The 21,387-nt window shown below is 41.2% G+C and overlaps 1 protein-coding gene across 1 annotated transcript in view; it reads left to right on the top strand.

The window, feature by feature from the left end:
* Window positions 1–3,583: 3,583 nt before the first annotated feature.
* The window catches only part of CASP7 (caspase 7), a 131,788-nt gene continuing 113,984 nt past the window's right edge, over window positions 3,584–21,387 (top strand). Inside the window, exon 1 of the mRNA XM_052677687.1 lies at window positions 3,584–3,587. The gene's annotated coding sequence lies outside the window, so the exon portion shown is untranslated. The remainder of the gene's footprint in view (window positions 3,588–21,387) is intronic.

Here is a 21,387-nt window from a genome sequence, read left to right as displayed (position 1 = left end):
CAAAGAAAGCAGAGCATGTGATTAAAAGCAGGTTTTAATAGATCCTGACCAAACTTCCCTATGTTTCAAGCCTGTGAGCAAAATCCAGTCTGCTTCATGCCGTGTATGAGGAGACCCAGAGAGCTGACTAAAACTGCAAGCAACATCTTGGAATTTCAATGTTATTTATTTATTTTTAGCAGATTTCAGGATATGCAATCCGAGGCATATCTGAAAAGTGCAGCACCTGTGCTTCGCTGTGGTTTGGTGAACCAGTGCTGGTATCCTGGGTGGCAGCATAAAATATTCACAAAGACAAATGAGATCTGAAGCCGCTACCGGCTCCCTCTGCCAGCTGTGTGGGCAATGAGTAAATAAATAAAATAAATCCACCCTGCCCAAGTGAATGTGGCAAGTGAGCAGAAGCGCTTCTGCCTGTGCACATCTGTGCTTCTGTCTGGGCAATTAGCAGGGGTTTGTGAACAGTGCTCTCCCGACAGGGCAGGTGAATTTTATTACTGCTTTTCAGCTGTTTCAGTGAGCTATACGCGCCTCTCCAGAGACTCAAGAGCTCAGAGAGCTCTTTCCAAAAATGCCATGTTTGCTCTCTGTTACTTTCCTCGCCCTGTCAAACCTGTGCTGCTCCAGTCCCCATCCGTTTCAAAGAGGCTTCCTGTGTATGTTTCAGTGACTGTACAGAGCCCAAATATTTCTTCCAGTCAGCCTTGAAACAGCCATGCAGTGAAACCTCAACAAATGGAGAGGTGCCACCAAGATTGAAAAACTGACTGAAAGGAGACAATAGATGGAAAGAACAGGTCTGTGTAAGGCTGGTGGTCCATATGGGATGCAGTATCCCTACAATCAGTAACTGGTCCCTTGTCTTGCCCAGTCAGTGCCTCTGGTGGATAGGCCATGATTTTCTGTGGTAGATATGGATAACCATGGAAGAACAAGTAATAGCAAAAAAGAGTGAAGGTTTTTCTTTTTGCTTTTGTTTTTTTTGTTGTTGTTGTTTTTTGTTTTCTGTTTTTTTTTTTGTTTGGTTTTTTTTTGACTTGTTTCCCTATGGCTCCATCGGATAGAAGATTTGAGATGCAAAAACCACCATGTGCATGGCAGTTGCTCAAGCTGGTCTCAGATTTCGGCACTCACCCCTTCAGGGCAGGTCGTCTCCCTCTGGTTCTACAGGCCTCACTTACTACCTGTGGTGTGAATCAATGCCATGCTTGGTGATGGGGACATCTGCTGGTCTGACCCTAGGGCCGAGTGACCCTGCAGCCATGGGTGCTTCTGACTTAGGGAGAATTTGAATGAGTGGCCCAAAGGCAAAAGGCTTGGCATCCTGTTACTAATCCCCTCATCCAGCCTAATTCCTACCTCTTCCCCCCCTCTTTTTTTTTTTTTTTTTTTTTAAAAAGTTTATTCTTAAAGAGCATTTACTGCACCAGCTGATGGAATATCTCAATTGCATCATGTCAACAGGTCCATCTCAGACCGATATTTTATACTAGAGAAGGCTGAGTTTAACTCTCTCTTCCATTAAACAATTAAAGCCATGCGCACCAAACTCAAAACAGGCTCTGCTGTAGGAGAGCAGTAAATATTGATGACTTGAGGCAAGTCTGACTTTTATGACGTTTAATGACAACTGGTATCACTTACAAAAATTACATCATAAAGAAAAAGCAATGAAATAGTATGTCATCAGACAGCATTAAATGTCAGAAGAAGCACATTTATCCTTTGTTTTCAGATCCAAATTCAGTTCTAACATTGAAAGAAATCTAGAGCCGTTCTGATATTTATCAGTCACTGTTGCAAAAAGTCAGGCAGTATTTTGTTTGCTAACTTTTTCATTGCTGAGGGCACTGTTCTGTTTATGTTCTTTGAGGCCAAGGTGTAGCCAGTAGAGCATTCTCTGAGCTGAAACGTCCCATTCCTCCTTACCTCACTCACCTTGCTTTGGTCTGCTCTCATCCTTGGGAGGCACCACGGGCTGCAATTTCTTGAAAACCATAATCGATGGCAGTTGGGCCTGGAGACGCTCACTGAGTCAGGTATTAGCAATAAACCATGGCTTTATTGAAGATGCTGGAAGGTGAAAACACTTTGTCTCCTTTTTTTTCTTTCCCTAAACAAAGTTAGGACTGTATGGAACACTGGACCACATTTGTGGTTTAAACTAAATAAACTTTCCCTGGATATGAACCTCAAGATCCTATATATATCCAAGGATGTTAAAACAAATGGTGTTATTAGGCAGTGATAGGATTTCAGCTATTCTGAGTGCTTTAATATCTATTGCTAATTGCATTAAAAAAAAATAAATAACAAACACAGAGAAGCCTTAAAATAAATGTCTTAGTCATGAGATCCTTTTGCTTGCCGAATTCTAAAAATGCTTTTCTTAGCTCTGCACAAAGTAATCATGTGAAAAACCTGGCTGAGAGCTCATTGCAATGCCCACTAGCTTTCACTTCTGATAATCAAAACAAATGCATAAAAAGTTGCCTTTTTGATGGGAATAGATGGGATAAAGCAGAAATGGAGCTCAGCAAGCATCGGGGAGGGTAGAAATGTCTCTTCTTCAAGACAGCACCTCACAGCATTCGCTGCATCTTAATTGCATGTTTGTGGTGCTTGAAAGTGAGGGAGCTCTTCAGTAGAAGAGCATTTATATTGTGTTCCAGTGATTCCAGTATCAGCTGATGTGTAGGCAAAAAGGAGAATGCTCAGCTCAACCATGCTAGATGAATGTGTTTCTGATTGTCCAATAGCCAGTACACAAGAGATGCTAATGTGGGATGTCCACTGTGCATCTCCAAGGTAAGCTGCTCCCTGAACCACAGTGTCTCATCAGACAGAATCAAGATTTCAACGTTAGGAGGATCGGGTAAAACCCTGCTCTTCATTATAAGCTGAAGGTTTCAGTGTTTCTCTTTCAGAAGCCTGCTGGAAGGGCTGGGGGGTTGTTTTAGACTCTAGGGAGCTAAAGCCAGACAAAAACTAAGCATAATATAATAATAATAGTGTATTTCTAGAACAGTTTTTGCAGCATAAGTTTCATCTGAGATTTTCCTTGAGTTCTTTTCGTCTCATTCCAAATGAGACAAAAGCAGAGGGAAGTGATGTATTTTTTTCCTGCTGAATGGCACGCTGGCTCTCACTTCATGGGAGCTGCATACTCATTGCTGGCTGTTAGGTCTCAGATTTTCTGGCTGTTTTATAGCAAGACAGGGGCAGCTGCAGTTGTTTTACACTAAGGAATTTCAAAGAATCATCATATGACTTTTTTCTGGTGATTGAATTGCTTAAAATATTCCTGTTCCTAATGTAAGCTAAGTTTACACACATCTAGATATGTATATATAAACAAACAAACACTAAGGCTGCAAGTCAGATGGGGAAAAAAAATGTAGCAGGAATACATCTAAGTTATTCTGGGAGACTATGAAAGCATCAAAAAGTAAATACAGCATACAAAAAAGAAAAAATAAAAATCAGGCATTAATAAGCACTGAAAGATATTCCATTGGTGTTTGCTCATTTGCATGTCAAGACGACAGTGCCATGCCAGCATGGAGCTGCTTCGTAGCAGCGCTAGTGTCTGAGCCCAGAGAAACAATGGGAGAGGTCACATCAGCACATTTGTAGGTTCACCGATTTCTTTTCTGCATGCTCTGGAAAACAAAGCCAAAGGGGAGGACTGGCAGCGTATCCTACCCAGTGATTTGTTGCTGACCTCCCATGTCTTCAGCATGCACATGGTGGCTGCTTTCCCAGCCCCACACGGCTTGTGCTGTGCAGTGTTGGGAAGGGAGAAACTTCTGGGTTCCACCATGTGTTCTGTTGCTGTCAGACATTGCTGTAGCTGCACGGTTGGCTCAGGCACCTATCTTGGTCTGCTCTGACTGCAAGCTTTTACTTCTCTGAATGTTGAGGTCAGGATGTCTTTGGCTGAAATCAGAGCAGTCAGCTTTAATTATCACTCTGTCAACTTCTACAGAACCTTTTATCTAAGGGTTCCAGGGCCTTTTATGGCTGTTAAGGGGCAATTTTGGCTCTGTTACACAAACACAGCTTCCTTTGAGTCAGCTGTATTTGTGGCTCTGATTATTTGAGCCAATTAATGAAGTTCTGTACTACATATCAGCAAATCCTCTTTGGAAGAGGAGACTCAAGCAGCTGCAACAAGGGAAGCACACTGACAGAGACAAGTAGAGTGAGAGCTATGGAAGATGCTGTGTGTGCAGATGGAAGGTAGACAAGCCTGACAGGAAGCTCCTGTTTAAGTAGTCATGCAAGGTGAAGTACTCTTCCAAAATGCTCATTGCACCTTATCAGCTTTACGCAGGGCTCCCACTCCTTTCCTTAGCTTCCCACTGCCTATGATCACAGTCCTGAATGTTGTGGCTCATGCTTTCACATGGATAGTGTTCCCTATAGGCTTAACTCAGAGCTACTGCCCTCATTAGATGGCTAATCATGTAGAAGTTGCAGCTGTAAGATTCAGTGGTGGAGTGAGCTCCAAGTTGCCTTTCTACTCTTAAGATGACTGCTTCAACAAGACCAGCTGTTGCCATGGGATAAACATGAATAGCTGCTCTGAACTTGCACTCCCAGTACAGCTACAACTGATGCTATTTATTCATTTTTTAAATGCCTGGGAACCTATGCTAGGAGCCCACCACGTTGTAGTACCAAAGCAACAGCAGGAGACTGGCAGAGAAATCCAAGATCTCTAAAAAATTCAGCTGCTGGGGATACCAGGAGGATAAGGAGGAGCTGCCAATGCATGCAGCATTTTTTGGCATATCACTATATGCCAATTTTAGCTTGTCAACTGTTGCTGGCAGTAGGCAGAGAATGTGAGTGATTTCCATTAATTGCCGTTTCCCTGCCAATGCAGATAACCAGGACTTTCTTCCACCTCAGTGATGTGCAGGGTGACTTTTCTTTCTTTATTTCCTCCTTTACAAAACTTCAGATTATCTTTTTACCCAAGAACTTCTGTCAGGGATTAAGTCTATATAATTATTCTTTTCTACTGGATTGAAGTTGCATCCTCTTGGTTTTTAGCTATGGTTTACACTTGCGTGTACTTTCTTGAATACTGAATGCTGAAAAGTCTTTGTGTTATTGCAGCTGATCTTGGATGGCTGTAAAACCTTCTCGTCTCTAGACTGGATGTTTCACATTTATAGATGCCTTCAGAGCCAGGGAGGGAATCCAAAACTTCAGACTTTCCTTCCTTTGCGTTGGCCATGGCGTACCTGTGCAGAAGCTGGAATAAAAGGGGACAAAACAACCCATCTGGGGGAAGATGGTGTTGTTCATGACGCACAATCTGTGGCAAGAGCTACAGTTTTTAGTAAACCAGCTAGAGTGCAGATGTTGCTGTTCAGTCTATCCTATGTTTGGTAGCTGCCCTTTCAAGGGATGAAACCTTCTGTGCTGTAGCTGTCACTGCCATAGTGTGTAAGACCTGTAAGGAGAGGCAAAGCCGTTTGGCTTAATGTAAGGTAACTTCCTTTCTGACAGACACTCTATTGCTTGTGTTCCTAGACCGGCAGGACAAAAGTGACACTAATTCTTTGTTATTAGCAATATGCAGTTACGTTCTTCATTAAGTAAGAGGTGGCTGAAGGCCACAGGATTTTTGCACAGATTTGCTCCGTGATCCAGTGGTTGATTTTTTTCTTCCTACTCAGAATACTTATTCACATTTGAACAAATAATGGATGAGCAAGCCTGTGAAAAACGAGCTAATCTAAAACATCAGTTCAAGACTGTTAGTGTATTCAGGACATTTTGTTTAATGTTTTTGTTAACGTAAGCAATTGTATTTCCAGTGTGAATGGCAAAAGTGCTGAAATCTTTCATAAAAGCCTGCTCAGTCACTCCACCACTTTCTATGAGGCTAAGTTAAGACTTTTCTTCTTTCAAAGGCTGGATGTGCTCAGCTTACTACTGAAAGGCTCTTTCTGAATTAATCTCTGTAGTTCTGTTACTTAGACTTACAATACTCATATCACCATCTGTGTTGGTGCAGAATATGAACCTGTATGTAACACCTATTATCTGCTCCTTTATGTAATCTGTCACTGAAATCAGCAAAAAGCTTAGAACCAGACCGTGGTTTATTTTAATAGTGGGAAGACAGTGTTGAGAGAGCTTTTCTGATGGCAAACAATATTATTATCTAGCTCTCTATCAATTATTCTAAACATACCGAGTTTCTTCATGTACCAGAGAGTGTCTGTAGTCTAGTCTGATTCCTTTTCTTCACTTAATCACCCAAGCATTGACATTTGAAGAATAACATTTTTGATAAATCAGATGGAGTGGAAATGCAGCTTTTTAAACTTTGGCATTCTTCTGTTGTGCCTGCCACAAATTGTTCGAGGTCGGTCATTGAGCTGCTCTTATCCTTTCACCTGCTGCTTTGCCCTCCAGTATATTGTTAATTATTCTTACAAGAAGCATTTTTATCTAAGTCATCAAGCCATAGAACACTCATGTAAGTTCCTCGTGACCTTCCTAGCTGGTGAGGTGCTCTGTCCAACCACTTCATACTTGTTGCAGTGCAGAAGAGTGTTCTCAATACTCACATTAGGTTTTTTGAAGCAGGACTGGGTGCCCCTTCGGGTCATTTTTCTAGGCAAATTGAATCTCTGCTCCCAGTCCATTCATTCTAGGGGAGTTAAATATTTTTCCTAATTATGCCGTGGAATCCTGAAGGTTTTTGGTTTTTCTTGCCTTCAGGCTGCACCACCAAGACAACTAGCCAGGTAGTTCTTGTAACTCAGCCAACATTTCAGAGGAAAAGTCTAAGAGGAACTCTGCTAATTGTGCTTACACATTTGCTTCTACATGATTATGTTCAGCTTTGTAGATCTCTAGGAACTGTCAAGCCTCATTAACTAATCATACCTTCAGTGGGAAAATTGAGTCTGACAGCTTCATGGACATAAATGCCCTCTAGTGACTGGTGATCACTGTAAAGAGCTGCATTTTGTGTAGAGTGTGTGCATTCTTTGATATGCATCTTATATAGCTGTCTTAAAGAGTTACTTAGCAGGACCTTTGGCCCCTTATGATCCTGAACTGTTATAAGGAACTTTATTAATGTTTGCTTTTTGAGAAAATATTCACTGTTTATTCTTTTCAGCACTATACTAAATGAAAGCTATTTTAAGATTGAAACTACTGACCCTTTGTTAAGCTTTCCCTTTTTCCTTTTCTCATATGGAGCAGTCCATTTGTACTGTGTTGCCTGGTCTAATTGTTTTTCTTTTTACAGCTGGGGTAGCTTTGTTCTCCCTATTGATTGGGAGAAATGGGAAGGGGAGGACTGGGACTGCATGGTTGTATTTCTAGCTCTCACTGTGAAATGACTTTTACAAGTAGAGCATTTCTTAAACAAATAAATGCTTGACTCATTAATTCCATGTTTCTGCTTCTGTTAGCAATCTGACAGAGCAATCCTGACACATGAACATCCAGCAGCTATTACTGTGGTCTTGGACTGGGCAGTAGGTTGTCCCATCAAAATATTGAAGTCTTGGAAAAGAAGATCAAAATCTTCTAGATTTTTGAGAGTGAGAGCTGGAAAGGACTTTCAGAGAAGTATCCATGACAAGTATGGATACAAGTATGGAGAAGTATCCATGACAACCTGTTTCTTCTCCAGTTGTTGGGTACTTTCTGCTTGCTGGATCTGATAGTTCAGACACTTGGCTTCTGTCTATTAGTGTGGCAGTTATGCACTGGCAAGCAACAATCTACATGCCTTCAAATGTCATGGCATTTGCTGAGGCAGCAGTAGTGGGACTAATACAAATATCAGAGGAATACTAGTTCCTCCATTTGTATCCTTCCTGTCCCAATGGTAACTGCCCGTGATACTTTCAGATTCTTTTTCTAACAGATTGTTCTCTGAGGTTTATTAAAACTGGGAAATAGACTCTTTATAGGGCAAAGAAGCTCCCAAAGTTCATGCTGAAATCTAGGCACTCGCCACTATGCCGAGGGAGAGTGAATATTTGTGCACCCATTTTCCTACAGAAGCTTCTCAAAAGGCAGCAAAGTAACTGTCAACCTGTGTACCCGTGTATTTCAGTGGGAAAGGCTGAAACTGGAGCCGCAGACATAATTGGAATAGCTTGGATTTTTGTGCATCAGATGGAAGGGTTGTGGTTTTTATCAGTTTGAGGAGAAGCTAGTAACAGGAACTGTGGAGGAGAGCAAAGTGGAAGACAAGCTGAGGGGCCAACCTGTAGTCTGTCATGGCACTGACAGACTGTGTAAGGAACAAACTCCCTTTTTTTAAAAGAATGAAATGTTAGTGATTAAAAATATCACAGTTTTTCTAGGGCCATAGCCAGCAATCTTTACTCAGAGGGAAAATATCTAGAGGTCTGTCACCATAGAATATCTTGCTTCTTAAGGCATTTCCTGTCCTGCATCTATGCAGGAGCGTGGCACAGAAATCTTTTATACTGCCCACCTGTGTTATCATTCCCATCATAGCCAGTTGCTTGGGAGCATTTGCTGTAGGTTGGGTGACTGGAGCATGTTTAGATATGTTACTGCAGAGTATATCAGGAGTAACAAGACTCTGGAGATTGGGAGTTGAGGTCATAGCCATTGGCAATGCTTTGCAGAAAGCCGTCTCTTCCATCATCCATTAATATCACATCATCTCAGAGACATATGTTACAAAGAAAGATAATTAAGGGTTTCTGAAACGTTTACTTTGTCTACGGAACTTGTAGTGAGGGATAAAGCCATGGTCAGGACTGTCATAGAGACTTGCTGACTGTGATGCTCCTTCCTTTGGCTAATGGGCTGCTATTGGAAGAGATACAGGACAAGGCTGGACCTGCTGTGGGATCGTTCATGTTCCACCAACCCACTGCCTTGTCCTGAGGTGGGGTAGCTTGGCTAGAAGTCCTCCTTCCCTGCTCGCTCGTTCTTATCTTTGTGCCTAACAGGCTTTCTGGGGCTGCTGGTTCTTTGTTGCTGGCAGCCCCTGCTGAGTCCCACGTGCAGCCGCTGCTGATTTGCATGCGTGTGCATCGCTGCCAACAAGCTGCTGCTCGGCCGCCTGTGCTGACCCCTCTGCTATGGGGTTGGGTTTTGTTTCTTTTAATGCTGCTAATCTCCAAATCTTGTATAGGACAAGTACGGGACAGCTCAAGAATTATTTTATTTGCTGAGGAAGCCTTGCAAATGTCTGTAGTTGGCACGTGAATGCTATTTGGAGCGGGGGAAGGAAGCAGCTGATACGGCTCTGTCTCATGGTGACTGAAGGTTTTGCATTAGGCTGTGCTGATTTGTTTGGGGGTTTTTACACACGGGTATTTGCAATATTTGCTATACAAACATCTTTGGTGTGCTTTCATGCACATGTATGTCTCTTCTCCGTGTTGCTCTTAGAAGAATTTCTCATTGCGATTCATACGCCTGTCGCTTTTGGGTGTCACTGCCTTCTTCCATGCTAATTAAACCAAAAAAAGGGGGAGGGGGCAAATGGCCATATAAATAAAAAATACGGACTTGTCATGTTTGACAAAGGCATCAGTGTTAAAGCAGAAGTTTTCAGCACCATGACGGCTTCCTTGTTAGCCTTAGCTAAAGGAAAATATAATGCTGTGGTTTTTAGTGATTAAGTGGTTAATGATTTAATGAAGTAAAAAAATCTCATTTGTTGCATCCCTTGGACTCAGAAAAACCTCAAAGAGCTGATTTTCTGTGTACCTCAGTCCAATATTGCTACCTGCTGGGATATGAACACAATCTCTAAATAAATTGCAAGTGGCCTTGGGCAAATGGAAGAGTTTCACTTTGATCTTGCTAGAGAGAATGAAGTCAAATGTTCAATCAATCAATCAAATTCATAACTTCTAGCTACAATCGGCCTGACAACAGCCTATTATTTATTTTTAAAATCATATATTTCATTATTGCAAAACACACAGTCTCTCGTGGGGGGAAAAGACTAAATTATTGATAAGCCTTATATGTGACTGAGTTTGTTGTTTCTGACATGCTTGTCACTAACTATTGTCAGGAAGAATTTACTAAGATGTTTAGTCTGAAAAGTTGGCTGGGAATGTGTGTTGTGCTACATTTAAACTGGGTAGAGGAAACTTTAATAGCTTCTTTCTTCTTGAATTCCTAGTTGGTAAAGACAGCTGAAGGCAGACAGGGCTTTCTAGATTGAAAACAATGCACCCAAACAAGCGTCCTTTGTTTTAATTGCTGCAGTACAGATGATTTGGGTTCTGAAATTATCCATGAGGTGGGGATATGGAACTTCTAATTGATTTATATATTTCTGGAAATAGCAACTCTCAGTCGGCAAAATGCTTATTTAAACAGAAAAGAGAGAACAATTAACCCCACGCCTCAAGAGTCTGTTTTCACTAGCATTTGTCAAAGAGTGGGTAAGAGAAGAGCATGTCAGAAATCTGTAGGGAGGCTTACTTCACGTGGCCATAGTTTTAGACAAAAGCACTTAGAAGGGTGTTGTAATACATAGTTGTTCCAACGCAGCCGGAGTGTGTGAGGAAGCTGTGCAGATGTGTAAATACATCTCCCATGTGGCTGCGGGGACCCCACAATTGACCTATCGCCATGTGTCTGGTAGTGGATTGAGTTTTTCTTGGAGAGCCATGACCTCTTCACTCCCCTATTGCTAGTTCTGTGACCCCCATGGGTCTTACACATCTGTAAATAAAATACAAGTGCTCAAGATACCTCAGTCCCTGGATATGGCTGAGAGTTTGCAGCAACACCTGAGCACCGCAGGAAAGAAAGAGGTGAAATTCTGTCCCTTTTGTAGTCAATTGATGTTTTTTATGACGGACATTTTTAAGGTCAGGATTTTTGTCTGTCTGCGCCTTTAGTCATTACTGGGCAGAGCAAGGAACTAAGGTGAGTGCTATGACCCCAGTCTGGCAAGAGATCCACCAGCTTGTGCCTTAGTGCAAGATACAGAAAAATAGCAACTTGTGCAGTGCAACTGAGACACGGTGAATCTAATGACTCCTAAACACACCCACATCTCTATTTGCACATAATAGATATTTGCACACTCCTTGTCTGCATCCAAAAATGAATCATAAGTAAGGAATTGAGCATTTGAGTGATTAGCATGTAAAGCCTTGAGCCTTACGATGATGCTTTATAATGCAGCTCTGTCAGTATTTACAAGATACAGCTTTCACTGGGTCCTCTATGAACAATTAATGAAACTGCAGTTGATTTATTTCTGAAAGAGAAATTATCAATTTTTGCCTTGCAGATTGCCTCAACGTTTAGAAAACTCGCTCCTTGCTGCTGGTATGACTCTTCAATAGACTGGGGATGCAGATTAGCAATAGCTCCCTTTGGCTGCAGGGAAAGGCAGGCCCCTCCAACCCTACTGCACGAGTTCACACCCACTGCCTTTAGGTCTGCTGTTCTGCTCTTGGCTGCAATGTCTTTCCATCAGATCATCCTTTCTGAGCTGCAGCATGGATCTCAGCCATCTTTTGGATCTGCTGCTTATTCTGCTTCTACTCCTGAAGTAGAAAACTCCACCAGAAAAATGGTATAAAATATGCAGCACCCACATGGCAAATGAGTCCTGTTTAGCGTATAATTCCTTCATTCCTGATTGGGAAGGACTTGCTATTTAAACTTGTTCTTAGTATGTTTTAGCTCTGTATAATGGACTCTGTATTTGTAATGTGATTTTTTTTTTTTTTTTTTTAATAAGTCTGGTTTAAAAACAGAACAAAAACAGCAACAGCCAAACTTCTGGGGTTAAGGTGGACTACGGCAAATACTTGCAGGGTCTTCAGTTCTAGTGGGGTCTTCAGGGTTAAATTCAGAGGATTTTTACTTTTGTTATATCTGTGGATCAGAAGCGTCTGAAAAATTGGCATCACAACTACAGGGCCTGGTGTGGAATCATGAGGGTACTTCTTATGAGAAAGTGATGCTACTACAAAATTAAAATGGTTAGAAAATATTTACTTTCCATCTGGATATTCTGTTCTTCTATCTGGAAAATCTAAATAAGACTCTTTATTTCAGATTATTAGAAGACTGATTTATTTTGTGGGTTTTTTTGGCACGTCTTGATCCAAAATGAAACATTTTGGGCCAGTGCCAGAAGAAAAAAGTAAATGTTGCCAGACTCCCCAGAAAACTTTGTTTTAGTTGCATTGAAATTAAACCACTTACTAATTCTGACTGCTTTTGTTCCCAAACAATTTGTTCCATGAGCTACCTGATGATATTTCAACACGTGACATTGATTTCAACAGTGGCATATATCATGTGTTAGAAGCTCCAAGGGGAGGGGAAAGAGAAGTTGAGCAAAAATTACTGATTTAACCAACTACTAGTCATCTAAAAGTTGGACATTTCACCCAGCACCCTAGGATCTCTGTGCAGGCTCTGAGAAAGAGGTACTCTCAGGTAGTCCTCCCTCTACTGATGGCATGGAGCATGGGCATCTGTCTTTGTGGGACTGGAGATGACATTTGCAGTGACTGTGTTGAGAGGCAACACCACTGCCACCATGGGTAACCCAGTGCATTCTTATGCCTGAGTACCAAATCAGTGTTGGCCAAGCATGCCTTCAAGCTCTTTTAAACTGGAAGAGGGACCTATATTTTTTTTTTTTTCAAGTGGTCACAATGTGACAAGTAGTCACATTAGGAACTTGTAAGAAAAAAAACTCTTTAAAATTTGTACTTTTGAAATTGCTTCAGTTCCCTTGCATCTTCTTGCTTTAGCTGTTTTTGTTTCATAATTTCAGAAGCATCAGTGCATTCTCCCAGCCTTTCCAGGTCACTCCATTCACCTTTGTCAGAAAAAAAACACTGCAGATGAAGTGGGTTATAGATGTGGCTGGCTTCTGGGAGCTTGCTGGGGCTTGCGTTGCAACTCTGAGCGTGCACTTTTGTGGTTTGTTTGCATTATGTCGCATACGACAGTCCTGTTTGCACCTAGCTTTGGATTCAGGCTGTGGATGGCTTTTTAAGCCTTGGACTGATTCACACTTGTTGCAAAGCCTGGAAAATGAAGCCTTGCCTGACTATTACTCCCGTGGCATCATTATACCATGTCATTATAGACTGTAATATTATTTTATTATGAAGGTTTAGTGAGATGAGCAGTTTGGGACGTTTACTGTCTAATGTGCAGTTCAACTTGCCTTTGAGTGTTGTTACGAGATTTATTATCAGAGGGAATACACATTCTGCCTGACACTGCCATGTGTCTGTCTGAGCTGAGTACACAGACTTTTTAAGACTAAAAAGATTTATTTGTTCTTTTTAATGTCTGGAACTAGATTTTTGCATGGCAGGAATGTGTTGCATAAATACACTCTAATCCTTCCAGGTATAAGAGAGGGATAAAAATAATTCGCTTCATTTCTGCCTTTCTCAACCGGCTGAGAAATATTTCAAAGATCTTTCCTGCCAGGTTTCCATTGGTCTATGAGTGACTATTGTCTGTTTTCAGAAGTTCACAGGTATGTCAAAACGTACAAGCAAATATCCATCTCTCCTCTTAGCACGCAGATCATCGTGGGAGGGCAGCGCAGTGTTGTGTCCTTTGCCAGATGCTTAGTGCTGTGATAATGAGGGCTATTAAGGAAGCAGGGATATTAGATGCTGCAATCCATGATAGTGGGGGATTGTGCTTGATGACTCAGAAAGGTCTCCTCAGCTGCTGTGTTCCTGTGTTTAAGGGAGGTGGTGTTTGTTACCTGCCAAGCAGCCTCTGATTTACAATCTCAAAGCACCGCAAAGTGTCAACACCAAATTAATTTCTTTGTGTGTTGGTTGTGATCTCAGAAGGTCCCTTCTGATACTTGGTGGTTGCAAAAAGGTGGTAAATTCAGCTTTTAGCTTGTTTTGTTTCTTTGGCTCAAGTGAACATCAGAGGAAATCCTTTTCACTCAACTGTGCTATTGAGAAGAGCAGGGAAGTGGCTCAGTTATGCAGCAAGAGACAGTTAGGAGTGGTAATATGCTGCTGCTGCCTTATCCTGCGTTGATTTTGACTTCCTGTTCTTCTCATTTATTACACAATTTCATAATTTTGAGAGCTGGGGTTTGAGGGCACCCTCTTGCATAGGCAATTGTCTGCCTTGCACACTTGTCACATTCAGGCACTTCTGACAGCTTCTGGATTTGGTGCCAGAGCCTTCCCAGTGGCAGGCTGGCATTTTAACGTAGCAAAAAAGAGCTTCTCCAGCAAGCAGAAATCCTACGAACTACCTGATGTGGTCTCCAGGTTGGAAATGGGTGTAAAGAAACTAGGCACATAGGATGTCTCAGTTTGTTATCCTTTTAGCAATATCCTTGATGGAGATTAAACCTAATTTCTTCACATTTTATGGAGTGTGCTTATCTGTATTTTGCACTTTATCAGCATGCAATCGTGTACCACTATCTGTTTATTCAGAAACACAATTATTGCTACTTTTAATATTCGCCCTCGAAAAGCTTGTTCTCAGTAAACTAGAGGAGAGAGCTTTGCCCTTAAAGAGAAATATGTTTGGGGGTTAAACATTCAGTAGGACACTCCGAACTTCTGAATGGACAAAAAAGCAAGAAGAATGTCAAGTAGAAGACTTTGGATTTAGCTATGCAATATTATTGTTCAGATCTGTCTTCCTCCCAGGGAGAGCAGTGTTTGAACCCACCTCTGCTCACTGAAGTCCTTCCTGATCCAAGCATTCGGTTCGATGTCTCTACATCAGTATCAAATCTGCTGTCTTGGTGAGGGCCATGATCTCACTGGAGCAATGGAAAAGATTTCAGCTTCATGCTTGACTTTCCTCGAATGACACTCTGGCACCAACTGATGGCCAATTTCCATTGGTCTTACTTTAATCTGACTTCTTAAATTGTGAAGTGTTTCTAATTCCCTTTTATCCACATGGTAGCACAAACCACATCTCATCTTCTGGATTTAGGACATGGTTATCTATAAACGCATGGGAGACAGTGGATTATGCAGATTTGCTTATTACTCTGCAGTGGTGCTGCTAGTTGTTGGTTTGTTTTAATTTGAGCTCATTAACACTTGAGACAACATGCTTTCTCCCTGAGGCCTCAAGACAAAATCATAGGGAAATAAAAGGTGCTTCCACCTCTATTTTGACTGAGTAGAGATGCACAAAAATAAGAGGCTGCAAATTGTTGACCAAACCCCTTCAGATCCCCTCACATACAGCCCTTGTTTTCTCATTCCTAAGCTGAAAGTATCGACCCGGAGCAAATGTACAATGTTTTTTTAGTGGTTTCCATAGAAATTGGGCAGTTTTTCTGCTACACCTTAATTGCAAATGTTGCAGATCATGCCATAAGTGACTCTGACAGAAAGGCCAGGGAACCTTAATATTTTTGTTTACAGTATGTTAAACAGATGTTTTTTTCAGGGTAGAGATAAGACTACGTTGAATATAATTTTATAAATACAGGCTCTCACAGCTCATCTCCTCTTGGGACTGCTCTGATTTGCTTGTTGGATGATTATAATGGGTTTTTAATTACACCTGTGAGCCAAGGTGTATATCAGAACTAAATTACAAAGCACCTTATAGTTGAAATTTTTTCACTGTACAATGAGCTGAAAAAGGCTTTTTGTCCAGAAGGACAAAGAAATTATTTTTCACGTTATTAAAATTACAGAAGCTTCCTGGGCAAAACACAGCGATAACACGAGATTACGACAGACAGACTTTATTTGTTTATTTTTATTATTATTTATTTAATTTGGAAGGTGTTTAGCAGATTTTCCCTGGCAGGCTTAACTCCTTGTGAGCAGCAGACTGAGCCTCTGGTGTTCTCATACCTGCTGCCAAAGCTTACAGCAACCTACTGGCTTTTGTTTCTACAAATTTTTTTTTCTTTTTTTGGCCATAAGAATAAAGAAGCCAAATCATGCATATAGGGGGAAAAAAAAAAAAGTAAAAGAATCAAAGCCTTATGATGAGTGATTTTTTTTCATCCTTAAAGGCAAAAAAAATAAAATAAAATAAAATAAATTGAAATAGTTCTATTTTTTCTGAGCAGTCTGCAGCTGTTGCATCTTTATTTACCATGAGAAGTCAGCCTGAATGCAAAAAATATTTTGATAATAAATGGATTTGCATCTAAGTAACAAGAGTCCAATAATTTGGTATAAATATGCAATTGGGCTAATATTTCAAACAGACTTACTTAATGCAACTCTGTCTTAAAAACGTTATTTCAACCAGTTCTTGGATCAGTGGAAATAGCTACAGGTTGAAAGGTTGGTTTTGGTTACAGCTAGTTTTGGTATCTTCTGAGTTTATCTGAAACTCTGATTGAAATCCTTGAAACTACTCATGAATTAGGCTTTCATCTGCAAGACTTCACTGAGAAGTTTTGTAATATTTTATCCATGCTATGTTCCTCTTCTGCCCAGAGCTGTTGATGACTTCCAATTAGGAACTTTTGTTACTTAAAGCACAAATTGAGAAGAGGCCATTTAGGATAACCTGTGACTTCCTTCCAGCAACGCCAGCTGCTGAATCCCAGGCCCTCTATTCAAGATCACCTAAGACAGGCACAGAAAACGGTGTCCTGGTGATGCCCAGACGTGTTTGTACCATCTATCTGCTCTGAGTGAAGGGGGAAGGTTCCTATTGCTTCCTTGTTGGTTTTAGTTGTTTTCCCAGCGTGGAAGATCTCTGTAGCCATCCTGGATTATTACTCTCAGGAAGTCATTTCCCTGCACCAGTGAGTCTTTTGTTCCGCTTTACAAAAAGTCTTCAATTTATTGACTGCCGTAGTGAACCAGTTACAATACGTGATTACATATGTCTGTGCTTCTCCAAATAGCTCAAGTGCGAGTGCTCCAATAGTGCAGCTCTGGAATGTACATTTCCATTGAAACTAGGTGCTTGACTTGGTAGAGTGTAAAAAGATGTTTTATTGCCAGCTTCCTTGTTGCAACCTGACTAATGCTGACCCCAATTATCTGCTCCTTCCAGAGCTCAGTGCTGTTTGGCCAGCAAAGAAAACAAGAAATCTCTTTTTGCCTTTTGTTTTGAGAAGATAAAGAGATTTTTTCTAAAATTTTGGGCAATTATGATCTGATCTAGAAGAAAGGAGAGGTGATAACAATCAGAGCATCACTCTCCTGTAGAGACTGTGTTGTAAAGCCATGCAATCCAAGGAATTTACTTCAATAAGAAATAGAAAGGAAAAAAAAAAAAAAAAAACAGGCAAAAATAACATTGCTGTGTTCCTCCTGCCTCAATGAGTTGTAACCACAGAGAACCCTTCCTGGTTGAGTTTCTTGCTCAGCAATATGCAGTAAGTGGGGAGCATTTGTATTCCATTCTCAGATGTCTTTCAGAGCATGAGCTTGCTGTGTTTATTACTTATGTCTTGGGGGTGAGTGGACCACTTGAGATCAGCAATACTTGAAGCAGCCTATAGTTGTTGTACACAAAGTTTTATTTTTCCTTCAGTTGAACTGGAAGAGAGTAAGCTAGATGTTAAAAGGTACCAATGAGGGGGCAGAAAGAGGAGTAAAAAGAGAACATAATAGAAAGAGGTGAGTAAGTGGAGAGATGGAAGAAATAGAGATAAGTGTAGAAAGTTGGATAGCCAGGCAGTTGGCACAAAGTGCAAAGACACTGGTATTAGGAAGTGATTTCAGGGATGACGCCTTCATTTCAGCTCTTCTACTCCAGATGTGCAGATTGTAGCTACTGGTTTGGATGTTGGTTTTGGAGATTAATTTCACCCAATGCAAGTGTTAGTGCTGGTTTGGTGGCAACAAAGGACTTCTTTCCAGTTTCATTGAGCAAAAATGATATGTGTTTTCAGTGAGCTCTAATCTGACAGCAAACTCTGGTGTTTTCCATCATAGTCAGTGGCTCAGGCTGAAGGCAAATTCAAAGGACTGACTCCTCTGGGTGCCATCGTGTCATTGCTGATATTCCCTTTAGTACCAAGACAGAGGCTGGCAAAAAAAAAAAAAGAGCCTTGAACTTGGGGGTTGGACTCGATGATCTCTGGAGGTCCCTTCCAACCCCTACAATTCTGTGATTCTACAATTCTATGATTCTGTATGGAACTCCACTTCCTGGATATCCCCTTCTTGGAAGTATCCAAATACTGACTGGAGCCTGCTTGATTTTTGGCAAGCTAGGTCTGGCATCTTTGTAAATATCAACTCGTTTGATGGGTTGAAGTGGAGAGTAATATTTATTTATTATATTTAGTACTCACGTAAGACCATGAACACAGAGAACAGAAGGCCAGATTTGTAACAGAAAAGAGTTTTCTGTACAGCATTTCTATTCCATTAAAACAAATAATTTTTTTGTCACTCGGGTGTGTCCATTCTGTTTGTTGCCAAATGCTGACAGCTGGGACTCATCCCAAAAGTTCTCTCTGCTTTGCTGGCTTTGGTTGGTGTGGGATGACTTGGAGAGACCCTCCTGAGAGAACAGAGCAGGACTGCCAGTTTCTGACAGTTTTTACAGTAGAAGCATCAGTGTGGTAACGAGTAATTTCCCTGATGTTGCTGACTTGAAAAGCACCCAGGTAGCTTGTCTATCACAGCTTTCTTTTAGAAATCAAATTACCTTTGATCTCCAAATCCTCCATTTATTATAATTCAAGACCAGAAAGACTGATTCATGAAAATGTAGGCACAAGCATGTTGAAACGAAGCTGGCCACATCCCTTTCTGTGGTGTTTCAGCCTCTTGTTGCCACCAGCTTTAAAGGCCTCCAAGTGACAAGTGAGCGTGCTCGTGGTAACCAGAGACATACCGTAGGGCTCTATCAATTGCAGTACACAGCTTTACAACAAGTAGCTCTCCAGTCGCTGTCAACCTTGACAAGCATCCTTCTGAAATGCAGCTGCCTCATTCTTGCACCAAATAGTTCAGGTAGAGTCCCTTCCTCTGGCTCAAATGAGGAAGAGGGGAAAGGACATGCTTTTGATGTGTAATCATCTTGGGCTGCCTATGCCTCAGGGTGGGGCCACATTGTGCAGGTGCTCTGTGCATCTTGCACATGATTCTGTTATTAAATTTAATATTGGGCTTATCCTACCCTTAGTGCAGTCAGGAAGGTGCAGTGGTATCAGAGGATTTGTCCCTCGTGTTTTTTGTCTTTGTCACAGTTAAGTGAGATGCGACCCCTGTCTTGCACAGGAGATGAGATTTTATAAGCCTTTATCTACAGGTGGAGAGTGTTAATAAGTATTTCTGACATTCTAATATCCTGCCACTTAAGCATTATTAATAAAATCTCCCTTTTTTCTTTAATCATCAGAGTTAGATGTTTCTGAGCTTTGCCATCATTTGAAAAGAAACAAATACGAAACAAATTGCACTTGACTAATTTTGTTAAATTCTATGGGAAAGCAAATGTGAAGTCAAGTCTCCAGAGGTCGAATCTTTGGCAAGAAGAATTTATAAGCAGAGTACGTATCTATTTGTTCTCTGATTATTTGCTCTGCTGACAGTAGACGAAGAAAAGACGAAGCAGAAGATTTGTGCTAATTTAGAAAAAATGTTTGAAAATGTTGAGCTTGCAAATCCAAATAAATTAGCTAAATGTTATTGAATAATAATGAGAACAGGCATGTATTGACCAAAGGACTTTGGAACTAGACAAAATTAATTTGTATTTATTTAACCCTGCCTTTCAATGAATCTTTGTTCATGTTTCTGCAGCTTGGATTTCCTTGCAAGAGCTGATCTCTCTTTTTATAGCACTCCTTTATTTTAGTAACCAGCCTAAGTGCCTTGCTTCCCTAACAAAGCTTAAACAAGAAATGAAGTAAATATACAAAGCAAAGGCTTGCTCCTCAGAGGTGCTATTGTTTGTACAATGGCAAAGTACCAGCATCTCTGCTGAGGCCTGGGCCACCTCTTGCTGGATGTGCAGTAACCCCAAATCTTTCCAGACAAATGGCTGGAAGAAAAGAATTCTGTAATCTGTGGCTCGCATGCAGTGAACTGAAATGGGGAGTGAGCAGGAGACCTGTCCGCATCCCTGGTGGCAGTGCTCTGGGTTTCCCCGAGTCACAACCCCGTACCCTGAGCACATTTCTCTCCTCTCCTCTTAATGAAGCTCTCCACCTGATGTGGTTTTTTTTGGTTTGTTTTTTTTTTTTTTTTTTTTTTTGTTATTACAACAGAGAAATGTTCCAACAGATTAAAATGAAGAGAGAAGAGTTAGGAAAGGAGGTCTGAGGGGAATTTACTCTACTTGTCCAGCTCAGCATGCGGACAGAGTGAGTGGTGATTCTCTAAGCTCAAGTACTTCTACTTGCCATACCTCCCCACCTATTGAACCTGTGCTTCCTGTGAACCCCCAGGAGGTCAGGATCCTCCTTCCTTCCCACTTTGGGAAATGCTACCATGGAAAGCCGTACCATGCTCTTGGAGCAAAAAATATTTCCTAGGCACTGTGCTGGTGGAAACTAGATATTAGGTAGCATTTCTCAAAAAATGAGAAGATGGAATATTATATTCCTCTTTAAGGGAGTGCAGTGTTGAAGTCTTTGAAGCTTTTCTAAGGATGAGTTAATGCAGACTTCAGCCCATTTGCAATGGCTGCTCTGTTACCTGCACTTGCATGCATTATCTGTAGCAACTCAGTACTTTGTAGAGGGCTTTGGAAAGTGTGAGAATGATTCTTTCTAATCTCATTTATTTCCTCAAGACATCTGGATTTAGTAAACGCTCAAAGACATCTGACAAGACAAAGTTGAACCTTAGCACTAATAGGTTCACATGCACTTTAAGAGCCAGTTCTGCCTGCACTCAGCATGCTGGCCCCAGCCTTGGCTCACTATGGAGTCTTAATAGATTTTCTGCAGGTTATGAGTATTAAAGTAGGCCCAGCTATGACTTCTTGCCTCATGGGTTGTTCTGAATGCTTATTACTCATCGCTGACAGTGGACAGTGTTAGAGGGGGGAAGAAAAAAAGAAAAAAAAAAATCTGGAGGTCTTATTGAAGGCTCATTAAAATCTTGCAAATTTGGCTTGTGTGAAGTCATCCTCAGGAATTACCTGTTGAAGTCACTTTGCACCTTCCCATGTGAGAACTGCAGAGCCGAGCCTTTAAAATGTGTTTCAGACAAATCTGATCTCAACGTGGTCAGGAGAATCTTACAGCTGGCTCCAGAAGAAGCACGGGATGTGGTCCAGAGTTAAAGAATCAGCGCTCTGGGAGTTTGAATGAAATCTAGTAACTAATAAATGAAAAGTACTTTTGTTTATCCATGCTGGCGAGCAGCCTGCAGTGGGAACACCAGTGCCCAAGTATGTTCTTTATCCATTTGGATTTATATGATGCGAAGATGGGAGCCTGGCCAAAGTGCGAGGTGC

This window comes from Tympanuchus pallidicinctus, unplaced genomic scaffold (genome assembly GCF_026119805.1).
Source record: "Tympanuchus pallidicinctus isolate F22 unplaced genomic scaffold, pur_lepc_1.0 scaffold16, whole genome shotgun sequence".
Lineage (NCBI taxonomy): Eukaryota > Metazoa > Chordata > Aves > Galliformes > Phasianidae > Tympanuchus > Tympanuchus pallidicinctus.
Note: the sequence above shows the minus strand (reverse complement) of the source record. Positions and strands in the feature narration are given on the sequence as shown.